General features: G+C 36.1%; 1 protein-coding gene and 1 pseudogene across 3 annotated transcripts in view; both read right to left on the minus strand.

Moving 5' to 3' along the window:
• NINJ2 (ninjurin 2) overlaps positions 1-27,838 on the minus strand; it is a 180,275-nt gene that overhangs the window by 35,775 nt on the left and 116,662 nt on the right. Inside the window, exon 1 of one of the 3 annotated variants that reach the window (XM_074194699.1) lies at positions 13,319-13,477. The exons of the other annotated variants lie outside the window; for them this stretch is intronic. The gene's annotated coding sequence lies outside the window, so the exon portion shown is untranslated. Of the gene's footprint in view, positions 1-13,318; positions 13,478-27,838 lie in introns of those variants that run through there. 3 annotated transcript variants of the gene reach the window in all.
• Positions 20,198-20,714, minus strand: LOC141493982 (small ribosomal subunit protein eS24 pseudogene; annotated as a pseudogene).

The raw sequence follows: 27,838 nt of genomic DNA on the forward strand, positions 1-27,838 counted from the left end.
ATTGGAAATGGCAACTGAGAGATCATTAGTAACTTTGGAGAGAGGAGTTTAAGTAGAATGATCACATTTGAAGCCAAATTGTAAGGGGTTGAGAAGAGAGTGAGACAGCATGATTAATATGGACATAAAGTTTAACATAATTATATGTACAAACCTATATTAGATTGTTTTCTTTCCTGGGAGGGAGGGGGAAAAGTGTGAAATTCAAAACCTTACCAAAAAGTGATTGTTGAAAACTATCTTTGCATATAGTTGGAAAAATAAATAAATAAAATATTTATTGAAAAAAAAGAGAGTGAGAGAAAGTATATATTGTAGAAAGCCTTTTGGAGGAGTTTAGCTATAAAGGGCAAAAGAGATATAGGATGATAGAGAGAAATGAAAAAATAAAATAATGTTTTTCAAGATGGGGAGAAATGGGAATATTTGTAGGTAGTGGGAAATAAGCCAGTATGTGAAAATAAGTGAAAGAATGGTGATGACAGAGAGGGCAATCTGTTGGAGGAGACAGTGGAATGGGATTGTTTTAACAAGTAGATGAGTTAGCCTGGAAAGGAATAAAGGCATTTTATCATGTAAAACTGGGTGAATGAGGGAAAAGTGGCAAAAGGAATTGAGGAAGAGAAGATAGAAAGAGGAGAGTTGAGTTCACATACAATGGCCTCAATTTTTTCTGTAAAATAAATATGAGGCAAGGTTCTCAGCTGACACAATGAGGGAATGGGGAAACCATGGGAGGAATGGAAAAAAGTTTGAAAGCATCAAGAATCTAACTATATATCTATCTATTGTCTACCTACCTACTTATTTACTTAAATATATGAGGTGAAAGAAAATGAAAAGTTCAAGAAAGCCAAGGCTATTCTTCCAGTTTGCTAAATTCATAGCCCAAGACTCTGTCCTGGACCCTCTTTTTTTTTTTTTTGCAAGGCAAATGGGGTTAAGTGGCTTGCCCAAGGCCACACAGCTAGGTAATTAATTATTAAGTGTTGATGATTAAGTTGTTGATGAGAATGAGATCCAAAATAGATATTCCCTGATTCCTCTACATTTTGAAGTAAGAAATTATCATTAAGTAATGTCAGGAATTTAATAGCTATCATTCTACAGAGAGAGAGAGAGAGAGAGAGAGAAAACCGGATTTGAACCCAGGTACTTCTGACTCCAGGGCAGGTGCTTTATCCACTGCGCCACCTAGCTGCCCTGGACTTTCTTTTCTAAGTATTCTCTCTTTTGGTGATTTCATCACCTTTCATGGCTGTAATTATCATCTCTATGAAAATGACTCATACAACTATATAACTAACCTTGTTTTTTCCACTGAACTTTACTTATGTATTTAACTGCTAGACACTTCAAACTGAAGGCATTTCAAGTTCAAATTGCTCAAAACAGAACTCATTCTTTCTCCCCCAAATCAATACCTCTTCCAAACATCTATTTCTATCACCTCATATATTTAAGTAACTAAGTAGATTAAATAAAGAAGATCAATTGAGGGAAAAATCTCCAGGAGAAAATTGAAGAGAGTAAGATGAAAGACATATGTAAAAGAGTTAGTTTTGACAAGGAAAAGAACTATCTCATTATCAATGCCTGGGGGAATAGAGGAGAGATTGGGAATGTGATATGAAGGAACTAATAAGGGGGAAAAAAGAGGGAGTTCATAGCAAATGGCCTTATTTTTCTCAGTAAAGCTAAATGAAGTCCTCAGTTGAATTAGGGGGATAGGTGAGATGCTTGAGGAAAGGAGGGAAGCTTAAGGATTACTTCTATGAGTGAGATAGGGAATCAATTGGAGAGGAATTTTTAAAATTATCTCACTTCAGGGAGGACCCTGTTGAGGTTTGCATAACATGAATTTATAGGATACCCAATTAATACTGTTGTGTGACCCCATATATGCATGCAATCACTCTATACATGAGGAAAATGTAGTTCAGAGAAATGAAATAATTTGCCTGCCATCATAACAGCTGTCATCTAGTTCTTTTTACTAAGTCCAGTGCTTTTTTCTCACCTTCTCATCTCCTTCTTCTCCCCAGTAGCCCAAGACCCTGTGGCAACACTCACATTTTAGGTCTGACTGTTATGAATGCTAATGCTGTCTCTAGATGTCTTAGAACACTCCCCTCATACAGGTTGTTATAACCTCCAACAATTAGGGTAGGCAAATTCCCAGTGAAATTTTTCTAGGTAAAGTTTTTAAATCATTGCTACTCCAGTCCTTTCCTTCTGAAAATGTTTTTTAAAAATTGGTACCAATGAACATAGTCTATTGCTCTCAGAGAAGGTCCCACTATGTTCTGTCCTGATGACAACTCATGTAAGGAAATCCATGAAGGAGTAAGAGGAAATGTGGTGGAGAACTTTTGGGTAAAGATCAATAAAGGCAGAAACAGAAGCAATATTATTATTGGAGTTCAGACCATGGATGAGTCAGAAAGAGGAAACAGATAAGGAGATCAGGAAATAGATAACAAAGTCTGACATAGAGGTATGATAGAATAATGTTGGGGAATTACAATTATCTAGATTCTCATTCTCTCTCTCTCTCTCTCTCTCTCTCTCTCTCTCTCTCTCTGTAGAATGATAGCTATTAAATTCCTGACATTACTTAATGATAATTTCTCACTTCAAAATGTAGAGGAATCAGGGAATTATCTATTTTGGATCTCATTCTCATCAACAAGGAAGTAGAAATAATGGAAAACTGTGGGGGAGAACATTTTATTTTAGAATTTGTGATAGAGGAGTGGAAATCTGAACATAGATTATCATGCACTCTAGATTTGGGGAGAACACATTTCAAAGAATTCAAAGAGAGGATAAGTAGGATAAGAGGATAAGGGATGGTATGTTCTCAAAAATTAAATTCAGAAGGCACACAAAGAAACAATTTTGATAAGGAGAAAGCAATTCTGATAAAGAGAACATTGTGTGTACACAGGGAACTTATCAAATAACTTAGACTTATAAAAAAGTACAAATAGAATATGGAAATAAAAGCAGGTAATGGAGACAAAATTATAGCCTAATCAGATTGCTAACACTCAAAATGAACTCTTGGTAGGGAAAAAGTGTGGGGGGGGGGTGGGAGAGAGAGAGAGAGAGAGAGAGAGAGAGAGAGAGAGAGAGAGGTAGGAACCAATTGCCAGTTTAAAAAAAATAATGTAAAAATCACAACAAATAAAATAAAAAGGAAATTATATTATTTATCAAAAACTGACAACTTAAATGAAATAAGCATTTATAAAAATACAAAATATTCAGTGTATCAGAGAATAGAGAATGATCTATTCTCTTAAAAAGAAATCAAATAAGCCATAAATGAATTTTCAATGAGGGGAGAGGGAAAGGACCCAAATGGGTTTATCAGTGAATTTCATCAAACTCTCAAAGAATAATTAATTTCAATATTACATAAACTCCAAAAAATGGAAAGAGATTCAACCAACTTTTTTTTTTACGATCATGATTTGGGAGAGAGAAATCAGAAAAGAAAACTATAGAGCAATATCTCTAATGCATATTTACACAATTTTAAAAAAATTTTTATTTAAGGCAATGGGGTTAAGTGACTTGCCCAAGATCACACAGCTAAGCAATTATTAAGTGTCTGAGGCCAAATTTGAACTCAGGTCCTCCTGACTCCAGGGCCTGTACTCTATCTGCTGTACCACCTAGCTGCCCCTTTGACACAAATTTGAAAGAAAAATTATTGGTAAAGAAGCTACATTAGAAAGAGTGTATATATATATATATATATATATATATATATATATATATAAATATATATATATATATATATATATACTAGTGGGTAAGATTTATAACAGGAATATTGTTTAAATGAAAATTGTTTCAATATTGGGAAAATTATAAACAGATTAGATCACAATAAAAAAATTAAAAATCACATTAAAATATCAATAGCTAAACTAAAAGACTTTTGACTAAATACATTATTTCCTGTTTAAAAAAACTTCCACCAAAAATCATTGTAATAAATGGGGCTCTTATTAATATGGTAAATAGCATCTGCCAAAAACTAAAACTAATATTGTGATAATAAGTCTGAGACTTTTCCAATACCATCAGAGACAGCACAAGAATGTTCATTATCTACAATATAATATAGTATAGTATAATACAGTGTAGGATGGTATAGTTTAGTATAGTATAGCATAGTACAGTACAGTACAGTACAGTATAGTATGATATAGTATGGTATAACGTAGCATAGTATAAAATACAAAGGGCAGCTAAGTGATGTAGTGGATAGCATATCAGCTCTGGAATCAGGAGAATCTGAGTTCAAATGTGACCACAGACACTTGACAATAACTAGCTGAAAGACCTTAGGCAAATCACTTAACCCAGATTGCCTAGTATCTAGGGCCATCTCCAGTTGTTCTGATTTATATTTGGCCACTGGAGCCAGATGACTCTCAAGAAGAAGGTGAGGTTGGTGACAGTACAGCATCCCCTCACTTAAATCCAATTCATTTGTAAATAATAATTTACATAATGCTAAAAATACTAACTATAACGGTAAGATAACAAACAATAAGAATAGCAAACATAAAGCCAAAAAATTGTAGAAGCATAGGAAAGAGAAAAAAATCATTACTTTTTTGTTGATATGAAGGCAGCTAAAAATGAATAAAACAATAACTTTAGCAAAGTATCAGTATACAAAATAAACTGACACTAATGATCAGTCCTTCTGTATATTACTAACAAAACCAAGCAGAAGAGATAGAAAGAGAATTCCATTGAAAATAATCATATAGGGACGGCTAGGTGGCGCAGTGGATAAAGCGCCGGCCCTGGAGTCAGGAGTACCTGGGTTCAAATCGGGTCTCAGACACTTAACAATTACCTAGCTGTGTGGCCTTGGGCAAGCCACTTAACCCCATTTGCCTTGCAAAAAAAAAAAACCTAAAAAAAGAAAAAAGAAAAGAATCATATACTATGAAAAAGTCAGTCCTACATGAAGATATATTATTGTTGAACTATGTCAATATAAAAATATTTCAAGATTTTCTAAATTAATTTTCCCACTCAGTGCCATGCCAAATGACCAAATGATTACTTCACACCCTAATAGCAACATGGGGTTGGTGATCAACCTTAACGGACTTGCTCATTCCATCAGTACAATAATAAGAGGCAATTTTAGGATATCTCTATCCAGAGAAAGAACTGTGTAATTTAAACAAAGACTGAAGACTATTACCTTCAATTTTTTTAAAAAAAAGTTCTCTTACGTACTACATAAGTTTGCTATCTCTAATAGTTTATTTTCTCCTCAAGGAGATGCTTTCTCTCCCAGCACATTCAATTTCAATCAATGTATAGCATGGAAACAGGGTAAAAACATCATTTGTAGAAAAATATTCATAGCAGCCCTGTTTGTGGTGGCAAAGAATTGGAAATTAAGTGAATGTCCTTCAATTGGGGAATGGCTTAACAAACTGTTATATGTATGCTATGGAACACCGTTGTTCTATTAGAAACCAGGAGGGATAGGAATTCAGGGAAGCCTCGAAGGATTTGCATGAATTGATGCCGAGCGAGATGAGCAGAAATAGAAAAACATTGTACACCCTAACAGCAACATAGGGGTGATGATCAACTTTGATGGACTTGCTCATTCCATCAGAGCAACAATCAGAGACAATTTTGGGATATCTGTGATGGAGAATACCATCTGTATCTGGATAAAAAACTGTGGAGTTTGAACAAAGACCAAAGACTATTACCTTCGATTTCGGGGGGAAAAACCTGTTATCTTATTATGTAATTTTGCTATCTCTTATACTTTATTTTTCTTCCTTAAGGATATGATTTCTCTAGGGGCGACTAGGTGGCGTAAAGGGGCGGCTAGGTGGCGTAGTGGATAAAGAACTGGCCTTGGAGTCAGGAGTACCTGGGTTCAAATCCGACTTCAGACACTTAATAATTACCTAGCTGTGTGGCCTTGGGCAAGCCACTTAACCCCATTTGCCTTGCAAAAAAAACCCCTAAAAAAAAAGGATATGATTTCTCTCTCATCACATTCAAGTCAGACCAATGGAATACCAATGGAATACCATGGAAACAATGTAAAGACTAACAGACTACCTTCTGGGGGGGGGGGGGGAAGCAAGACTAGGGGAAATTGTAAAACTCAAAATAAATAAAATCTTTCTTAAAAAAAAATATTGGGGAGCGGCTAGGTGGTGCAGTGGATAGAGTACCAGCCCTGGTGTCAGGAGTACCTGAGTTCAAATCTGACCTCAGACACTTAATAATTAACTAGTTGTGTGGCCTTAGGCAAGTCACTTAACCCTATTTGCCTTGCAAAAACCTAAAAAAAACTGCTGGAAAAACTGGAAATCAGTCTGGCAGAAATATAGTTTCAACCAAGATTTCATATCATATAACATAATAAGCTCCAAACAGACATTTGACCTAAATATAGACAGTAATGTGATAAAATTAGAGTGAGGAAAATTAAGTATGCAAACAACCCTGTCAAAATAAATTTTTTAGATAAATGTAAAGTTTTACATTTTGTTAAAAAACCAATTTCATAAATAAAAGATAGAGGAATTATCACTAGACTGACTTTCAATTCAACTGAAAAGTTGATAAAAGTGAATTGCAAACATATTTTAAATCAAGAGTATACTATTAGCACCAAAAAAACTAAAGATCTTAGGCTATATTGAGATATAGGATGATGAAGATATATGAGGATGGGGAAACAATGCTCAAAAGAGGCAACCCAGGCAAACCCTATTTGGAAGATTGTCTTCAGTTCAGAACACCATATTTTGGAGTCTTTAAAAAATTGGAGAGTTTTCAACAGAAGTTCGAGAAGAATAATGCTTGAAATCATACCACATGAGAATCATAATATCCTATACTGAGAACTGAAACCACAGAGAGCATCTAACCCATTTTATAGTCAAGGAAACTGAGGCACAGGGAAGTAAAATGACTTTCCCAAGGTCAGAGTTATTCTCAGAAGCAGAATTTGAACCCACCCCCTCTGACTCCTCAGTCAGTGAGCTTTCTACCATACTATTACTACACTTTAAGAAATTGGGATTATATCCTAAAAAGAAGATTTGGGAGGGGAAGAGCAGAATAATAGTTGTTTTTATATATTTGCAAGGTTTTCATGTGGAAGATAGGTTTATTTTGTCTCTAGAGGACAGGGTCAAGAAAATGTATGCTAGTCACAATAGCTAATTTAACAATTAGAGCCATCTAAAAGTCGAATGGGTACCTCTGGATGTGTTTTCTCACCTACACCACTGTAGAGTCTGGGTCTTCAAATAGAAGCTAGAAGAGAACAGGCACCTACTATGTGTGAGACACTCTGCTAAACACTTTACAAATATCATTTCCTCTGATCCTTACAAGCCCAGGAAGGAGGTTCTATTATCATTCCTACTTTATAGTTCAGAAAACTGAAGCAGACAAGTTAAATGACTTGCCCTGGGTTATAAAGCTAGTAAACATCTGAGGGCACATTTGAACTCAGATCTTCCTGACTCCAGGACAGGTAGTCTTATCCACTGCACCACCTAGTTGCCTCTATCAGGTAGCTGTTGAACTAGATGATCTCAAAGTCATTTCCAATTTGAAGATTCTGAGATTTTGTTAAATTGTGTGCCACCTTGTTTGTTATGAGGTAAAGTCCAGGTTTGCAGAGGAAGGGATCACCTAGCTGTTGATCCAGCCCTTGTCCTTTCTTGAATTGCTAGGTAGGAGGATTAGTGCTGAAAGATGAGTGGCCAACATTCTTTAGATCTGAACTACCTATTTATCAGTTAGACAGCATAGCATAGGGGAAAGAGTACTGGATCTGGAGTTCACTTCTGGACCTGTGTCTAAATCTTGTCTCTACTTGCTACCTATATGACCTTCAGTAATTTTCTTTGCTCTTTTTTACTTATGTTTTCTCATTTGTAAAATTGAGGGAGATGAGGGTTGTTAAATAAGCTTCAATTCTTTCTTGCTCTAAGTCCTTTCTTTTACTAGATCTCTTTTCATTTTCTTATCTATAAAAGAGGGCCATTCATTCCCAATCTCCCCTAGGAAGTCTAAATTCTTTGAAATCAAACATCATCTACTTACTTAAAGGGTCAAAACGTTCATTCACTCTGAACCTCTGTCAAACTGAACAATAATTAAATGAAAGTTGGACTATTAGGAAGGCTGAGTGCCATAGAATTGATACTTTCAAATCAGTCAATATTTAAAGAAATTAATCTGGGCTATTCACTAGAAGGTCAAAAACTGAATCTGAAGCTTCAATACTTTGGCCACATAATGAGAAGATGGGATTCACTGGACAATACATGATGTTGGGAAAGATTAAAGGCAAAAGGAAAAAGGGACAGCAGAGGTCGAGATGGATAGTCTCATAGAAACAATGGATATGAACTTGGACAGATTTTGTGAGATAGTGGATGATAGAATGATCTGACGTGAGGTCATAAAGAGTCAAACAGAAATAAACAACAATAACAAAAAGAACCAGACCTCCCAAGATCTGTTATATAATCCAGAAACAAGTTATATGCTGTCATGACCTGCCTTAATGAGATAGTTTGATAAAACAGAAAGAACTCCGAACTTTGAGCTGGGGGAACCAAGTTCAACCATGAAGAACTCACTTTTAATTCTCAGAGTCCTAATTTCTTCATTTGTAAAATAGTATGATATTTATACCACCTACCTTTCAGGTTTGTTGAGAGTAAAATATTTCATAAACCTTAAAGTGCTATAGAAATGTCAGTTATTAATTAAACTTGAAAGGGCTATTTAAGTATCAGAGAGTCACTGGCTCTGATTGAGTCCTGATGTTGAAAGGTAGGTGGTATAAGTATCAGGGAAAGTGGGTGGAGAAGACAACGCTTAAATTTATATAGCTCTCTAAGTGTTTTTAAACAGTCCCTTTCCTCTGGGAAGGGAGAACTCAACAATAACATTTTGGTATGCTTACAAAAGTAATATAATAATGAATGGAAATGGAAAGAGAAGTAGAGAGGAAGTTAACATCTGAATCTAGTCTCAGCTGATTGCTTAATCCAAATTACTTGTATATCCTTGGACAAGTTGTTTTATCTGGCAAGGCTTTATTTCTAAATGAAGGGCAGATTATCTTTAAAGTTTCTTCCAGTTCTTAAATCTTATAAATATGCAGAATTTACATCTGAAATGAGGGAGTTGGAATATTATTATAATAACTTTAATTTTTTAAGTACTTTTCTCAATAATCCCAGGGCAGGAGCTGTCCTCATTTTGCAAATCAGGAAACTGAGGTCCCAAAAGGTCTAGGAACATTGTTTTAGAGCTGGAAAGAATGTAGAGGCCCAGATAAAGTGATCTATCTAGGGGCACATAAATAGTAAATAACAAAGCCAGGATTCAAACCTAGGTCTGCTAATGCTAAAAATTCCAAGAATTTTCCATATCACTATGGGTCTTCCAGTTCTTAGTGCACTGAACTCACCAAAGCTGATTCACAGTGGAAGGTAGCCAGGTGTAGGATACCTTTTTTGTGGAGGATGGGGTAGTGAGGATTAAGCAAAGGATGAGAAGTCTTAAATAGCCCAGAGGCATTCTCCTTGCATCTCAAAGGGTTAAGAAAGTTTAGGCATAAATTTGAGGCATTATAACTCTGGTTGTGAGAAAACTGGTACTAGTCACTTCAGAAGAAACAGAAATGGATGTGAGTAAATATTATTATTATACTATAATTATACCATTATACTATAAACAAAATACACACACACACACACACACACACACACACACACACACAAAACCTTGAACTGTGCCACAAGGTGGCAAAGAATTGGAAATTGAGGAAATGTCCATCAAATAGGAAAAGGCTGAACAAATTGTGATATATTGATGCAAAGGAATACCATTATACTATGAGGAGCAGGGAAGTTTAAGAAAAACCTAGAAAGACTTAAACTGTTGCTAAGTGAAATGAACAGAACCAGAACATTGTACACAGAAATAGCAACATTGCATGATGAACAATTATGATCGTCTTAATTCTTCTCAGCAATGTAATGATCCAAGATAATTCCTAAAGACTCATGACAGAAAATGCTATCTACATCCAGAAAATAACTTTGGAGCTTAATTACAGATCAAAACATACTATTTTCACCTTTTTTTGTTGCTTTTCCCTTTCATTCAGTTTCTTTTTTCACAACATAACTAATGTGAAAATTTGTTTACTTCAACATATATATATCTATATATCTATATCTATATCTATATCTATCTATCTATCTATCTATCTATATATATATATATATAAAGTATTGGAGGGGATAAAAGAAAGGAAGGAAGAAAAATTTGGAACTCAAAATCTTATAAAAATAAATCTTGAAAACCCATCTTTACATGTAATTTGAAAAAATATTATTTACAAAAGAAAGAAGGGACTACCACAAGATTGATAAAGCAACATTGGGAGTGGAGTGGAAGAGAGGCTGAGAAAGAAATAATTCTCAGGGATCAATGACAAGAGTTGGGGCCATATAAAGAACAAGAAGGAAGTCTTGAAATGGAGAATTTTAACCTTGGATCCTTTCCCCTTGAGAAGTCCCAAATGGTTCAATATTATAAGTCACAGGGACTATACAGATCTCTAGGGGTAGAGTTATTCATTCAAGACAGGTTTTGTTTTGTTTTGTTTTTTTTGCTCTCTAGTGAACTCCAAGTCCTTTCCCTTTGTTGGGGGCAGGGTGGAGACATATGGATAGAATTTTAAATTGTAAAGAATATGAAGTGAGATAGCTGCCCCCCTTTGGGGGCAAAGGTGCCTCTTGGATCTCTGTGAACACCTGAATAAGGGTTTTTTTTGTCTTTTGCTGGATAAATAAAAAGTATTCTGTTAGATAACTTGTGAGGCTAGCAGCTTTTCCCTCCCTTAAGGTACCACAAAATGAGGACATTCCCAATTGACTTAAGTGGGGACTAATGAGCTGGAGAAATTCAGAAAACCCCAAAAGGACCCTTCAAATTAGGAAGGAGCCTCTGACACAAGGGTTACAGAAATATTTGTTATTAGCCTTACAGCCACCCTGCACCATTAATTATTAAAACTTCAGGGACTGCTCTAAATGGGAGTTATTTTCTGAGCTGCAGCAGCAAAGACCAGAGCAACATTAACTAGGGTGAAAGCTAAGCCAAGGATCTCTTTGCTCTTTGGGCCAGATTTTCCCCAACTCTATTTTAAGCTGTGAGCCCTTGACTCACTTGAGTCAGACCTTGGAAAATAGCAAACACAAGAAAGATTATCAAGGATAAGGTATTTCATCCTCCCAGACTAATTGAAAGGAACAGGAAAAAGGGAATCCTAAAGATGGCTATTGATATAGATAAATTAACATTGAAGGAAATGAACACAGGACTGGGGCCTTAAACTAATCCAACATTACTGCCTGTGTGACCTTCAGTAAGTCATTTAGCTTATCTGGGCTTGTCTTGTAACAATAACAATGATAATGTTCACCTTTTCAGTCTCACACAGTGAGGTCCAAGGAAGCATTATATGGTTTCTCATTTATTCAACAAATATTTTTTTCAATTTTTAAAAGCATTTTAAAGTTTTGAGTTTCAAATTCTCTTTCCCTCCCTCCCTCCCTCTTCCTCCTCCTCCTTGAGACAATAAGGGAGATAAAGGTTATACATATGTAATTATGTAAAACTTTTTGTATAAGAAGACTCAAAAAATGAAAGTGAAAAATAATCTGTATTCAAACAATATCAGCTTTTTCTCTGAAGGCAGATAGTATAAAACTTCATCTCTAGTCCTTTGGGGATTGTCTTCAACAGATATTTATTAAATTTCCATTAAATGCAAGGCCCTGGCTCAAGTTCTAAGGATACAAAGGCAAAAATAAAACAATACCTCTCTTCAAGGAACTTACAGTCTGGTGAGATGTGGGAAGGAGAAAGAATTACACCTGTAATTAAGTCAAAACAAAATATAATACAAAATTCTGAGAGGATCAAGAGGTTTTGAAGAAAAGGTGGTACAGTGTTAGGAATACCAAGAGGTGAAGGTGAAGATGGAGTGCATTCCAGGCAAGTGGGACAGCTACTGAAAGTTATTGAGCAGAGAAGTGATACATTGCTTTATGACCTGTGCTTTAAAAATGTATATTCTACAGAGTAGCAGCAATATTGTAGGATGATCAGCTGTGAATGGCTTACCTTTTCTCAGCAGTGCTGTAACCCAAGAGAACTCTAAAGGATTTATGATAAAGAATACTGTCCATCCCAAAGACAGAACTGATGGTGTCTGAATACAGATTGAAACATACTTTTATTTTACTTTCTTTTTCTTGGGGTTTCTTTTTGGGGAGGAAGCTGGGCTTATGTTTGCTTCCACAACATGACAATTTTGGAAATGTTTTGCATGATTACATATTTTAACTTATATCAAATAACTTGCTTTCCCAATGAGGGAGAGTGTGGGGGGTGTTGGAAGAAGGGAGAGAATTTGGAATTCAAAGTTGTAAAAATGAATGTTAAAACTTATTTTTACAAATAACTGTGAAAAAATAAAATAAAGAAACTTAAAAACATATATAGTTCCCTGGAAACAAGTGCTGTAACTGGAAGGTGTTAATATTTTGTGACTGGAAAATTATTGGATTTAGCCCTAAAAGGGACCTTTGGGGCTATTTATAGAATATAAACCCCCTCAATATAGGTTGATGACTTCTAATTCTCTTAAGCTATAAGTAATTGTTTCCTCAAATAAGTATTATTTGTATTATATTAAATGTATTATAAATACCCAACTTAATAAAGGACATATGAAGAAAAATACTATCTGCATCCAGAGAAAAAACTGATAGACATATGTATAGAATAATTTTGCATATGTGTGTGTTTCTTACCTATTTGTGTCTAATGGTAGCGATATCTGGAGGGAGGAGGGAAAAAAAAGAAATTTATACAACAATTTTGTTGTATATTTAAAAGGAATAGCAAGTTGTACATAGTAAATTTACAGTTTCATCATCTTTTTTAATTGTATATTTTATAGAAGTACTTCTTTTTTTCCATAAATTAAACATAATAGATAACTTTCAAAAATTATACATGAAAAAATAGGGCCCAGAGAGAGGGGAAATAATTTGCTTAAGGCACTCAGGTTATTAACAGAGATGATATTCAAATGCAAATCTTCTGACTCCACTTTTATAAAGCACTCACCAGGACAAGAGATAAGGTTTTTGGAGGTGGTACTCAGATACTAAAGAAAACATTTCTTTACCTTGTAAGTCCACAGCCGAGTCCAGATTCTTCAACTGAATTTGGAAAATGACTCAAGCCTCCTAGAGGTTATGGAGGGCAAATAAAGCAGGAAGCTCATACATGCAGGCACCAAGTCGAGACAATGGCAGCCTTGGTGCCACTAATCCCCACATGCCTGCCTGCTTCCTGAAGGGAAGAGGCAAGAATGCTGAAGGACAGAGAGACCAGTAACCTCAGGAAGTCTTGGTCTCTCTATGACTGTTTTGAGGTATCCTATTGAAAGACTTATTTTGAAAGGTTGAGCTCTAGCTAGTTATTGATGTGTGATACATAGAATACTTCTGAGAATTTTCCTTCTTGTCCGTGTCCCTAAAGCTACATTTGATACAAAGATAATAATTCACATTTATATAGCACTTTAAACTTTATGAAATATTTTCCTCAAAACACTGTTTTTCATATAAATTAAACTTAGGCTCAGAGTACTCAATCCTGCAAAGATAGAAAGTATCAAAGATTGGATTTGAACTCCTCTTTCCTGACTCTAGAGCTGGTGCTCATTCTATTATACCACCCTTTCTTTTCATGGATGGTATAGTCCCTGGCCTTGGAGAACTCAAAATCTAGTAGGGGAAGGAATGCACACATAAATAACTACAATAAAATAATTTAGAATCACACATTTCACATATATTAAGCATTTATTATATGCAAAGTACTGTGTTGATATTGAGGAACAAAAACAACTTAGATAAGACACATTCTTTTTCTTCAAGGAACCCAGTATATATCCATTAGGGATGTCAACATAGCTATAATAGAAATACAACAGTTAACTGTCTTTATCATCCAAGATCATAGGTATTTAGAGGGTTAGGTTAGATTTCTACTCTGGAGTACTTTTAATCATGAATTCCTATCAGTATGCTCTTGATTCCATTAACCAACTGATGAATTTACTGTTAATGCATGTTATGAACATATATATTAATGATAATATGTGTTATGAGCACACACACACACACACACACACATATATATATACATATATATGTATGTATATATATATATATATATGTTGATAATATATGTTATGAATATTTACTACAAAATATCCCCCTTAATCTGGTGGGGACATACTCCCAGAGAGTCTCTAAACATATCAGATTTCTGAGGAGAGTAGCTTTGAATTTAAAGTGTAATAGTAGTGAGGCAAATGTGTAGAGAGGCATGTATCTTGACTCATGTGGAGAGACATATCTTGATTCAAGACCCTAGAAGTCGAGGCGGTTAGGTGGCGTAGTGGATAGAGCACTGACCTTGGAGTCAGGAGTACCTGAATTCAAATCTGACTTCAGACACTTAGCAATGATCTAGCCCTGTGGCCTTGGGCAAGCCACTTAACCCCATTGCCTTGCAAAATCTAAAAAATAAAGGACCCTAGAAGTCCTTTTGTCTTTCTGTGGAGTCCTCATAAAGTTTGTTCTGGGAAATGGCATTAGTGATAGGAGAACACAGGTGTAGCCTCTCCTTTACTTGTCTTCAGGAAAAATAGAAGGGCATTCAAAATTTATGAAAAATTAGAAATATTCTATAATGTGTGCCAATAATGAGGAAGATGTTATCATAGAAAGATGACTGGTATGGAGTCAAGAAATCTGGGCTCAAAACCCATTTTTTTGCCATTGAATTTCTATGATGTCAAATGAAAATAGAAACAGGGCTACTAAACCATGCATAAGGATACCTGTGGATCACATATTTACTTAGAAAATCACCTGTCAAGATGATATATGTTCTATTGTATTTTTACTTATTTTGTTAAATATTTCCCAATTAATCTGGTTCAGGCTCCGCTGGAAGTGTGGCTACCTTTGACATCTTGGATTTGGCACAAACTGCTTTGCTTCTATACTTTCAGTCTTAAGAAATTTGATCTGATAAATGACCAACCACCACTACAGAGGACTATTGAGTAAAGCTATCCACCTCCTGACAGAGAAGTGATGGTCTCAAGATGCAGAATGAGACATATATGTTGGAGAATGGCCAATGAGTAGATTTGCTTTGATGATGTAAACTTGTTATAAAAATTTTGTCTTTCCTTTTTCTCTTTTGGAGGGGTGGTGGTGGGAGAAAGGAGTTAGGCAATAATTTTGTCCAAAAACAAAAGAAAAGAAAGAAAAATAAATATTTAAATCATTTTTAAAAGCACCTAGTAATGAACAGGAGAACATTTAGAAGGAAACAGAAATGAACAAAACTTTAAAAGCATTAAAATAAGAAAGCTTTAAATATAATGTAATCATATAAGAAATAGTGAAAATGGTAGGTTTGAAGTAAGAATTACACTTTCAGATCTCAACTATATTATAAAGCAGTAATCATCAAAATCATTTGGTTGTCTTGGCTATAAGTGAGAAGATTTTTAGACTAGAAAGGGGAAATTTCAAAATAATGTAACAACTCAGTGTTTCATAAATTCTAAAACATAAATTACTTAAGAATTAATAAGATAAGCACTACTAGGAAAATTGGAAAACTGACTGGAAGAAATTAACCTTAGGACAATAGCTTACATTATTATTCCACAATAAATTAAAAATGGAAATTTGACCAATTATTAAAGATCATGTCCAAAAAAATTAGAAGAGAAGTAGACTATATACCTGTTACTACTATAAGTAGATGAAGATAAAATAATTACAAAAGATAAAATGAATAATTTTTATTATATAGAATTGAAAAGCTTTTCCAGAAACAAAATTAAAATGAATATATCTTGAATAAGAAGGGAAGAAATTCACTGGGGAAAAATCTTTGTATCAAATTTCTCCCGAAAGGGTTTAGGATTTTAGATAAATTGATAACTTACAGAAATAAATAAGACCAAAAATTATTTCCCAGTGAAGAGTCTTCAAAAAAGTTGCAAATGATTAACAATGAGATGAAAGAATGTTCCAAATCACTAATGATTAGAGAAATACAAACCAAAAACAACTCTGAGATTTCATATCACACCCAGATAAATTGACAAAGATGACAAAAGATGAGCATAATTCATTTTGGGTGTGTAATGCAGCACTGTAGGCAGATTAAAACATCGTTGGTAGTACAACTCAGAGAGGTAATGGTCTGAAGATGCAGAATGAGACATATGTGTTGGAGAATTTGAAATTATGCAATAAAGTAGCTAAAAATGACCATGCCATTTAACACAGAGATAGGCATATATTCCAAGAATGTCTTTGATAAAAAAGAGAAGTTCCATATTGATCAACATATTTATAGCAACACTTTCTGTGGTAACAAAGAATTGAAAACAAAGTAGATGCCTATCCAAACTGAGGCATATGAATGTGATGTAAGAAAATGATGAATGTTCTTCATACAGAGAAGTATGGAAAGATCTATATGAAATGGAATAAGCAGAGCCAAAAAACAAAAAGCAGAGTGGAATAAGCAGAACCAAAAAACAAGTCACACAATGACTACTTCTATAGAAAGATACTTCTATAGAAAGAATGTTGCAAAATTACAAAGATAAAATTGGCCCCTAAGAAGAGATATTAGAAAACAATTCCCCCAACTCCCTTGCAGAGGTGGGAGGTAGGGAGGGCAGAGGTCCAAGTTATGGAACCATCTTCTATATTATTTTCAGTTTTTTTCTCCTTTTCCTCTTTAAAAAATTGTTATGTATCCCCAGAAGCCAATTGATATGAAATTCTCCTTATTGGTAGCGGTGAATGTCCTGCCCTGTGAGGAGAGTAGTGTGGAGTTAGGGAGCTCCAATCTTTTCCATCTTCTTCAGACTTCAAGTTACATCAAGTGTTCTTTGAAGATGACTTCAAGAAGGAAGATGGAAGAGGTCAACACACTTTGAGTTGATGAAGAGAAAAGGGGAGAAGTCAACATGAGAGGAACTGATAGTATTCATCATGTCCCTGTCTCCAGCTTGCCACACGATAGATTGCAGGAAGTTTCCCTGAGGGAGATCTAGGACACTCTCTCTCTCCAGATTGAGCTAGGTTGCCTCACTCCAATGGAAGAACTTCTTCTGTATTGCCTTTTATATATTCTCCTATGTAAACATTCTCTGATTTCTCTTCTGCTACAATTTGGAGAAATGAGATCCTTTGCTATTAACTGTATGTATTCATTAGGGCAGCTAGGTGGTGCAGTGGATAGAGCACCGGCCCTGGAGTCAGGAGTACCTTGGGTTCAAATCCAGCCTCAGACACTTAATAATTACCTAGCTGTGTGGCCTTGGGTAAGCCACTTAACCTCATTTGCCTTGCAAAAAAAAAACAAACCAAAAACCTAAAAATAAATGAAAATAAATAAGTATTCATTGTCAAGCTGGTATTTGGTGGGAAGGGATCCAAACCTTGGATATAAAACTTGGGCTCCTCCTTCCTGTCCAAGAAGATTGACAGCAATAAGAAGATAGATTGAATTTGATCATATCCCCTTAATCAAGTGTCTCCAACCTGCAGTCAACATGTGGCCTTCAAAACTCATTCATGGGCCTATTTGGTTATTTGCATAACCAAAAGATAAAGGAATGTTGGCCTATGTCATGGTTGCAATATCACAAAACCCTAAACTAACTTGGCTTGACTTTTTCACATAACTAACATTGTTAGTGATCTTATGGACTGCTGAAATTTTTGTTGTTTTGTTTATATAAAAATATGCATATAGAAATTAGAATCTTTATTTTAAAATGTTATATTACTCATCATAAATGCAACAGACAACTTTATTATATTGCAGCATTAATTGCTATTTTGGCACAGGTCTTCAAAGATTTTAGAAAATACCAATTGCATTTAATATATTTGCTATTCCATTCTCAATTGACATAAATAGGTTGCTTGAAAACTTGCAAATAGAATGTATGGAGCTGTAACCATATATGCATCTTAAAGAAAAATTTATTCGAGTATATTTATTAGACTTTTATAAGTTGTACTTATTAACGAAAAATATCCAGCATTTCACAAACATGACCTGTTCATGATGCCTCTTTTGAGAAGTACACCTATTTGTGAGCAACTTTTTTTCCTATATGAAGTATCCAAAAAGTAAAAATAGATCAGAAATTTCAGGTGAACATCTGGAAAATATTCTTTGCACCACTACAACCTCTATCAAACCTGGTATAGATGCACTGGTACTGAAAAGGAGGTCGAGTGTCCACATTAAAAATGGTATATTCTTATTTTTTATTTAAAAATTAAATGTTTTATTATTATGCTCATTATTTTTATTATACTTTGTTACAATATTATTATATTTTATTATACTTATTGGTAATATAGATTGCATTATAGTTATAAACAAATATTAAATTCTATAAGTGACCCTTGGCAAGTTTTTGTTGGGCAATGCTGCTCAGAAGAGCTAAAAGGTTGGACACTCATGCCTTAAAGCCTAAACTAAAAATATAGGCAGCTAGGGGTTGCCAGAGTGCATAGAGTATCTGGTCTGAATTTGAATTCAAATCTGGTTGCAGACACTTACTAGCTAGGTTACCCTGGGCAAGTCATTTAATCCTCTGTGTCTCACTTTCCTCATCTATAAAATAATTTGGAGAAGGAAATGACAAACCACTCTAGTATCTTTGCCAAAAACAAAAAACAAACCAAAATGGGGTCATGGAGAGTTGGACATGACTGAAATGACTGAAGAACAAAAAAGACTAACAATATCTAAGGGAAAAGAAAGATAATTTTAGCCCAGTAGTCCCAATCTCTCTGAAGAGAGCATAGTGACCTCTGGCCCTAATTTCCTGCTTCTCCTCTTGGCAGGAATTAAAATCTCACTTGGAGGAGGATAAGGGGTTGGGGGTGGGGAAGAAACTATCAGAGATGTCTATTTTGCTCTCTTTCAGTCACACAATGACATAGGGTTCATTCTATAGTTATAAAAGATGGTTCTCTGAGAGGGGATGGATATAGGGAGAAATGTAGGCAATATAAAAACAAGCTATGAATAAAAATTTACTTTAAAAAAGGAAGTAACATAGAATTGTATCAGATTCTTTAAAAAAATCAAATTATAGAATAAGAGATTCATGGTTTTGGGGGCTGCTATGTGGCACAGTGGATAGAGCACCATCCCTGGAGTCAGGAGGACCTGAGTTCAACTGTGGCTTCAAACACTTAATAATTGCCTAGCTGTGTGACCTTGAGCAAATCACTTAACCCCATTGCCTTAATTAAATTTTTAAAAAAAGAAAAAGAAGAAAAGAGATTCATGGGTTTTCTTTACAATCCTCATCTGCTTTCCTTTGAATCTAGAAATGTTTATTTTATTTGATACTAAGTTCAGGGGGAAAAAAATTTTAAATGCTTTCAGATGATGAAGATTATAATGACTAGATGATTTCAATGTCCCTTTCACTTAATCTTATGAAAAAAGGGGAGGGGAGCTTCCTTAACTCAATGTGTCAAGAGTTCCTAATTTCTATGAGTTTATTCCAAAAGGAAAGTTTAATATTGTGAGGTAGCAACACTAATCTTAAGAGTCAAAAGGTCTGAGTCTGAGTCCTGATTCCTTCACTTACTAGTTTGGCTGTCTTGGGGAAGTCAATCTCTAAAGCCACTTCTAACTTTAAAAACCTTGCAATTATGATTATATCTCTATATCTCTATCTATATTTGTTTATAATTCAAATGGGGGAATCATATTGCATTCCAATGGCAGATTGAGACCCCCCACCCTTACTAATGCCTAAAAAAACCATAACTATTGCAAAAATCAGGGACAATTTAGGGTATCTGCAATAGAGAATACCATCTATATCCAGAGAAAGAATTGTGGAGTTTGAACAAAGACCAAAGACAATTACCTCTAATCCAAAAAAAAAAAAAAAACCACTCCATTATCTTTTTTTTTAAAAGAGTTTTAACAGTTTATTTATGCTCTGATGAAAAAATCCAAATTATCTTCACTGATAAACATCCACAGTGTCTTTTAGTCCTTCTTTTTGCCAGCACCGACATTTGCCTTTGCAGTGCCCCTCACTTTCTTCATTCTGTTCTTGCGTTCCTTTTGCTGCTTTCTTGATGTCTTTTTCTTCTCATACAGACCATGCCTTGCAAGTCTGTGCTTTGGTTCATTTTTCTTTGCATAGTCAAGGGAATCATAAATCATGCCAAAGCCTGTTGTTTTGCCACCACCAAAGTGGGTTCTGAATCCAAAGACAAAAATGACATCTGGAGTTGTCTTATACATCTTGGCCAGTTTTTCTCGGATTTCAGTCTTAGGTACTGTGGCCTTGCCAGGATGAAGGACATCTATAACCGTCTGTTTTCGCTGAAGAAGTCTGTTTGTCATGAACTTCCTGGTTCTGATGGTTACTGTGTCATTCATGGTGGTGGCAGGCTCCTTGAGCAGCAGGAGAGGGGAAAAGGCCCCATTATCTTAATATGTAATTTTGCTATCTCTTATATTTCATTTTTTTCCTTAAGGATATGATTTCTCTCTCAACACATTCAATTTGGATCAACGTATAGCATGGAAACAATGTAAAGACTATCAGACTGCCTTCTGTGGGGGGGGGGGGAGGGAAGCAAGATTGGGGGGAAATTATAAAATTCAAAAATAAATAAATTTTAAAAAAACTTAACTATCACTTTCCATTGACTGCTGTCCCCCCTTTCTTCCAAACAGCCTCCCTGAAAACAAATAAGCTAATTAAACAAAACAAATCGCCTATAGACCATGTCTGAAGATGAACATCTCATTGTCACCTCTAGTCCACTATCCTCTGCTGAGAGCTAGGGGGCATGTTTTACCATCAGTCTTCTGAAGCCAAGATTGATCAATCATTTCATTGATCAGATGTCTGATGTCTTTTGAAGTTCATATTATTTTGACTATCATAAAATTGTTTGAGCTTATTTTATTGTGTCATATAAATCTTAGCTTCTTGAAATTCTTTATAACTTTTATGAAGAGATATTTGCCTTACTTTTGCATAACATAATTTGTTCATTTGTCTCAATTAATGAACACCCATATCATTTGAAGTTTTTTGCTACTATAGAATGTGCCATTGTGAATATTTTTGCACGTGTGGGTCCTTTCTCGCCCTCTGCCTTTGACCATCTTGGGATATAAACCTAGTAATGTTATCATTGATCTATAGACACAGTATAGTGACTTTGGGCTTCTCTGAAACCAATAGCAGAGCTCCCCAGCAGTCTCCCCTCACCTCTGTCTTGCCAAGAGCAACTGGCCAGGGTAAAAATAGGACCTGTCACAGGCACAACTGATGAGAAGCGAGTCAACAATTCTTCAGCTGCTGACTGGTGATGCTTTATTCTTCTTAGGCGCCATTGCTAGAGCCCAGCTGCTAAGGACAGGTGCTCTGGTTTGCCTGCTGACTTGGTGTATATTCTGGCTCTTTAGTTTGGGAGGAATTTCAATTACAGCAGCCTTCAAATGAGTAATATAGTAAAGATCCTTATATTATCATTATTATTAATAATAATTAGCATTTACATAGCATTTTAAGATTTACAAATGTCATGTTACCTCATTTGATCCATGAGATAAGTACTATCATTATCTCCATTTTGCAGATAAAGAAACTGAGGTCCACAGAGGTTAAATAACTTGCCCAAGGGGCAGCTAAGGGGCACAATGGAGAGAGCACCTGCCCTGGAGTCAAGAAGACCTGAGTTCAAATCTAGCCTCAAACTCTTTTTTTCTTAAAGATTTTATTTATTGTGAGTTTTACAATTTTCCCCCTAATCTTCCTTCCCTCCCCCACCCCCCACAGAAGGCAATTTGCTAGTCTTTACATTGTTTCCATGGTATACATTGATCCAAATTGAATGTGATGAGAGAGAAATCATATCCTTAAGGAAGAAACATAAAGTAAAAGAGATAGCAAGATCAGACAATCAGATAACAGGCTTTTTTCTAAATTAAAGGTAATAGTCCTTGGTCTTTGTTCAAACTCCACAGTTCTTTCTCTGGCTACAGATGGCATTCTCCATGGCATACAGCCCCAAATTGTCCCTGATTGTTGCACTGATGGAATGAGTGTGTCCATCAAGGTTGATCATCACCCCCATGTTGCTGTTAGAGTGTACAGTGTTTTTGTGGTTCTGCTCATCTCACTCAGCATCAGTTTGTACAAATCCCTCTGAGGGAGCCTCAGACTCTTAATAATTACCTAGCTGTGTGAGCTTGAGCAAGTCACTTAACCCCATTGCCTTGCAAAAAATATATATACTTGCCCAGGATCTTACAGCTAATGAGAAACTGAGGCCAGTTTGTCTTCCTATGTGCTATCCACTACACCAATTCTTGGAGTAGAACTTATGGATAGGTCCCTCAGTATTACCTAATGAAGTGACTCAGTATAATGGAAAGAACAAGGAACTTCTTAAAAAACTGGGATGATTTTTTAACTTTACTAGCTAGGTGGTGCCATGGTACCTAAAGAAGAAAATCTGGGGTCAAATACAAACTAAGACACTTACTGAGTGACCTTGAACAAGTCACGTTTGCCTAGGAAACAAACTAAGTGATTCAGTGGATATAGCATTAGACTCAGGAAGACAAGGCTTCCAGAGTCCAGGGCCAGTCACCCCACTGCCCTCTGGAAGAACTGAATTCAAAAATGACCTCAGACATTTTTACTAGCTGTGTAACCCTGGGAAAGTCACTTGACCCTGTTTGCCTCATCTGTAAAATTAGTTGGAGAAGGAAATGGCATCCTGCTGCAGTATCTTTGTCAAGAAAACCCTAAAAAGGGGGTCATAAAGAATCAGTCACAAGTGAAAAACTCCTAAATAATCTTGATTAAGGGCACAAAGCTCTATACACCATGGTACCACCTAGTTGTACCATAGCATTCTAAATAAATGTGAATTATTATTTTGTGGCTATGTGTGACAATCAAGACTCTCCCATCTTGCATTTCCTCATCTGCAAAGTGGGAACATTAATACCTGCTCCACCTACCTCATGGTTTTGTAAGATCAAAGGAGATAATAAAAATCCTATGTAAAGTATTTTATAGGCCAGGGAAATAACTTCACTTAGCCACTGGGGGGATGGGGAAGTGTTCTTTTTCAGGGGTGCTGAAGTCCCAGCTAGAAGGCTTCCTGCCTCTTCCTTAAGCACATGCACACACAGACATTCACACAGATACACAAAGACACACGCACATACATATATACACAGAGGCACACACACAGACACACAGATATACACAGACACACATATATACATACAGACACACATACACATGTAAACACAGACATAGACACGTATACACATAGAGACATACACACACACATATACATACACACACAACCATTATGTTTTTATAGGGTCCATTCCCATAAAATTCCTGTGTATGGCCTTGATGTGGATGGATATCATAGAGCAAAAATGAGCAAAAGGTAGTCTGTCACTCATTGATTCCTCTGCCTAATGCTTCAAATCCTTCTTATCTTATTAATGGACCAGGCTGGGATTTTGCCAGGTTCTTCGTAAGCCTGCCTCTGCTAGAGGCCCCTCTCAGGGAGGGGCGTTGTCAGAACATCTATTTAACAGAAGGTCCTTCTAAAAGAAGTTTCTTGGCTAGGCATAATATTAGCATGTGAAATAGGCAGCCCATTTAAAAACCATGACCACACTTGTTTTTTAATAAAATGATCCTATGATTTCTCCCTGCTGGGTCCATTCCTCCTACATGGTCACTAATTCATGAGGCTGTGGGAAGCTAACCATGTGCCTGATGGTGTTAGGTATATGTTCCAGTTATTTTGTGCCATTTTAATCTAAAAGGTTTATTTCAGTATTTATTGAATTCAGACTTTTCATAGTATTATAAATCTAGAGAGGGAAGGAACTCAGAGGAGATCTATTCAAACTACCCCCCCATCACTTTTTTTTATAGATGAGAAAACTGAGACCCAGTGATTTGCCTATAGTCACAAAACTAGTAAACTGATCAGAGGCAGAATTTGAACTTGGATCCTCTGACTCCATTTTCCACTGTACTTTTTATATCACTCCACACTGTGACATACTCCACTACAACTTTCTTCCTAGGAACTGGGGGCACTTTCCCCTTGTTTTCACTGTTATTGTTTAGTCATTTCTGTTGTGTCTAATTCTTACTGATCCATTTAAGGTTTTCTTGGCAAAGATACTGGGGTGGTTTGCCATTTTCTTCTTCAACTCCATTTACTAATGAGGAAACTGAGGCAAACAAGATTAAGTGACTTGCCCAGTAAGAATCTAAAGTCACATTTAAACTCACATCTTCCTGACTTAGATCGGGTACTCAATCCACTGTGCCGCCTAGCTGCCCCAGCTGGTGCTGCTTCTCTCTAAAATGTCAGAGATCTTGGCTCTCTAGGTCCCACTCAGCCAGTGTGCCCCACCCATTCTGTGGCTACTCTTCTTTTAAAAACCGAAGTGCATTTGTCAAACACCTGACTAAGCAAAAATGACAAATGGTATTGCTGTCAGCCGGACACATTCTACTGACCCAGAAGCCCATCTTCAGTCCTGCCTTCCTTTTCCCGACTTTCCTGATGCAGAGCCTCATGACTATGTTTCCATCTACCTTCACTGACCTTAAAAACACCCCTTTGATACCTAGACTTTCTTCTGTTCATGGATAGGTTAGTAGTTCTGAGTAGGCTATTAGTAGTATGAGTTATCTTTTTACCAAATATTTTTTCTGTCAGATCACTATACTAGTCTCTCTCTCTCTCTCTCTCTCTCTCTCTCTCTCTCTCTCTCTCTCTCTCTCTTTCTCCTTCCCTCCTCCTTTTCTCTCTTCTGCTCTCCTCTTCTGTCTCCCCCATCTCTCTCCCTCTCCTCTTTCCATCTGTTTCTGTATCTCTGTCTCTCTCCCTCTTTCTTCTCCCTTTCCTCTCCCCTTCTGTCTCCTCCCATCTCTCTCTCTCCCTCCTCTTCTCTTTCTGCCTCCATTTCTGTGTGTGTCTCTCAGTCTGTCTGTTTATCTGTCTCTCTGTTCTGTATCTCCCCCAGCCCCCCCCACACCCCTTTATTGCAGTCAGCTGTGAAAGTGGAGCGGTTACCTTAATTCAGGAAGAGACTAAATAAAAAAAAGTCCCTATCCAGTTACCATGTTAGATGCTTTACCATTAGTTACTAAACCAATTCTTGTTAATTATGTTGCTTACTGAATTGTATGTGGTGAAAAAAACTTAGCAAATTCCTTTGTAAGGGCTTCAACCTTCAAGGTGTTACTTTCTCTTACTTTTGTCTTAGCATTCATTAGCCAGACTATGAGTAACAATACTATAGGATCAGCCTAGAGACTGGCTAGGTGTTTTTTGTACTCAGTCACCTGGTCAGAGTGAAGATGAAATGATCCTTCTTTACCTTTCTTACATTTTCCATGGGGTGATCCGCTTGAGCAAAGGGAGAGTGGGATGATTTGCTACAGTTCAAATTGATTGATCTACTCCAAATTTTCCTTCAAAATTTCCACATTTGCTCCATCTGCTAGGTACATTGGGAAACCAATCAAAACATAGAAAGCTGTGCACCCATCTCAAAGCAGTCCCTTGTTAACACATGGGTTGAATTTATTCAAATGACTACATTTGTAATTATTAATATCTTCTTGGTCTACTCTGCTAAAGGAGACTCCAAAGTCTTTAACAAAGAAACTGCTGAAAAACTCTGTAACGACATATTAGAAATCACATATACTATTGCTAATTGTCAAGTTTATTCTGAGTAACTGAATCCCACTGTAAAAAAAACTTCTACCCCAGAGAGTTTGAAGCAAGGCAGCTAAGGCAGTTAAAGTAACTTAGAGGGTACAGGACTGGACCTAGTGTCAGAAGATCTGAGTTCAAACACAACTTTAGATACTTACTAGGTGGTGACCCTGGACAAGTCACTTAGCCTCAGTTTTATCATCTATAAAAGTAGCATAATAATGGCACCTACCTCCAGGAGTAGTTGTAAGGATCAAATGAGATAATATTTGTCAAGCACCTGGCACAGAGTAGGCAGTAAAAGAATATTAGCTGTTGTAACCTCTCCCTTGCCCAAAGAAGAGGATTAACCTCTTTGAAGTGAAAAGGTTGTGCCACCTTTGAAATTTTTGTTTTATGTTTTTTTCTTTATCATGGTTTATTCCCTTTTGTTCTGATTCTTCTTTCACAACATGACTAATATGGAAACATGCTAATATGATGGTACATGTGCAACCTATATTAGTTTGCTTGCTGTCATGGGGAGGAAGGGAAGGAGATAGAAAAATATGGAACTCAAAGTATTACAAAAAATAAATGTTGAAAACTATTTTTACATGTAATTGGAAAAAAATGAAATTTAAATTTAAAAAGAAAAGAAAAAATTGTGCCACTCAGTAATGTCTACAAGCTCCAGAAAATAAAGTCTAGCCTTATGGCTAGTCTAGAAGACTGCCTTCTTGGGGGAAATTACAATTGCGATCTTAGGTTTTGGAGTAACTGGCTGCCCTTAGAGTGCTACCTGGAACTCCCTACCTCAGTGGTAGTCTGATAAAGAAGCCCCTCAAGGTTTCTGCCAACAACTAAATACATCCACTGATCTCTCAATGAGGTCTCTCACTCTTTCCTCTCCTATTCCAGGGAGGAAATTATTTTGTACTCAAAGGAAGAATGTAAACCATCACATCTAACTAATCTCATAACTACACTTTGTGCCACAAATATATGTTCTTAAAGAAATTATTTGACTTTTTCTGAAGGTCAGGATCACTTGAGATTAGACATGAGTTGGAAACCCAATCCCTGGAGCTGTGACTATGATTGGCAGACTAGCATCCATGGAAGCTATTATGGGCAATCACATCCAGAGTCAGACTCTAACATTGTCTATGTCAAGGGTACCTGCAAAAATAATGGAAGAGAAGGGGCACAAGGAGGTATTGGTGTCTACTGGAGATCAGAGCATGGTCTAAACATAAGTGATAGGTATTCTGGATGACAGACAAACCAAAGTGCATCATTAGAAGCATCAATCAAAGCGGTTGAGCAAGCAAAGGTCCAAAATAAGGACAACATCGTAGTGTGCACAGACAGCCAACTTGTCACCAAGGGTATGAATGAGTGGATTGACAACTGGAAAGGAAATGACTGGAAAACAAGTAAAAATAAAGATGTCCACAGAGAGCAATTCATTAAACTGGATAATCTGACTTGGGGCATGAATGTTGAGTGGAATTATGTACCTGCTTATTCAAAAGATGGAGGGAATGTTGCAGCTCAGAAATTAGCAAGAAAAGCAACTGGGAAGAAGTGAAAATACTTAATACTTGCAGATATTGAAATTTAGGTTGGGCAGCTAGGTGGCGTAGTGGATAAAGCACGGGCCTTGGAGTCAGGAGTACCTGGGTTCAAATCTGGTCTCAGACATTTAATAATTACCTAGCTGTGTGGCCTTGGGCAAGCCACTTAATTAACCCTATTTGCCTTGCAAAAACCTCAAAAAATAAAAAAAAACAAAAGAAAAAATTTAGGTTCTAGTGTCA

Source organism: Macrotis lagotis, chromosome 7, assembly GCF_037893015.1.
Source record: "Macrotis lagotis isolate mMagLag1 chromosome 7, bilby.v1.9.chrom.fasta, whole genome shotgun sequence".
In the NCBI taxonomy this organism is placed as follows: domain Eukaryota; kingdom Metazoa; phylum Chordata; class Mammalia; order Peramelemorphia; family Peramelidae; genus Macrotis; species Macrotis lagotis.